Raw genomic sequence first — 1,122 nt, forward strand, 5'->3', positions numbered from 1 at the left:
TTGTCTAAAAAATCAAAAACTATATTAAATATACAAAACTTTGTAAGCTTATAGAGTTTTAAACCAAAATTTATTAGTTGAGGGTCATAAAACCAAAATGCATAATAAAGTTTGATTAAAAAACTATTAAACTAATTGAACTACTAAAAAAGAAAGAGTTATACAGGGTTGCCACTCTTTGGGCCAAAAAATCTTCCCTGAGTGACCAAAAATTTCCCTGAGTAACCTTAAATTTCCCTGAGTTTCCATGAGTATTTTTCAAATCTTAAAAAAAAAAATTTCTCTTCTTACACAAATTATTAATACCTCATTCTCATTTTTCTTCTTTAATAATAAAAGGAAGGTTGTATGTGTATGCTTCTGCATTAAATTTATGAAAAAAACTGTTTTCAGAAAACTCAATCTTAAAAGGTTTAAACCAATTAAAAATTAAAAACTAAATTATTGCACAACTTTGTGTAAACTTGTTAGTTAACTTTCTACATAAAAGAATAAAGTTTAATTTGTTTGACATTTTAATTGACAAAATTTAATTATACTATAATAATAATTTCACATGAAGAACTCACTTAAATGCATACATAATAACTTCATTATGACTTGTATGTCTTTCCTAGCAACTGTTCTGAATGCAGTAAATAAAATTTAAAAGCTTAACATTATTGTAAAAAAACCTGCAAAAAGAAAGTTCAAAGAAATAGCTAGAGAAATATCTCATATCAAAGTACAACTTAATACCTAACAACTGATACAAAATAATCTAAAATTAAAAATTTAACCTCTTTTTTTTAACAAAAGTAATACAACACTAATCTGTATTCATTTTAATTTTTTTACTGAAAACAAGTAGTTGTAAACAAATAACAAATAACTTTATTATTTAAAAAATAAGAACTAATAGTGCAACATAGTGTTTTTAAACTACATAAGTAACTAAAAATAAAAAGTTTATTAGAACTTTTCAATGAATAGTTAACAACAACTTTCATTTCTCTAAACTGTTTGATTTTACTTAAGTAAATATAAATTTAAAACTTAAAAAAACTACAATGTTAATACTAAGAATATTGAAGAACTAGCCGCAAGGCTAAAAAAATTCTAAATAACCACTTAAATAATAAA

The sequence above is a fragment of the Thalia democratica genome, chromosome 4 (genome assembly GCF_965202585.1).
Source record: "Thalia democratica chromosome 4, ktThaDemo2.hap1.1, whole genome shotgun sequence".
NCBI classification, from domain to species: Eukaryota; Metazoa; Chordata; class Thaliacea; order Salpida; family Salpidae; genus Thalia; species Thalia democratica.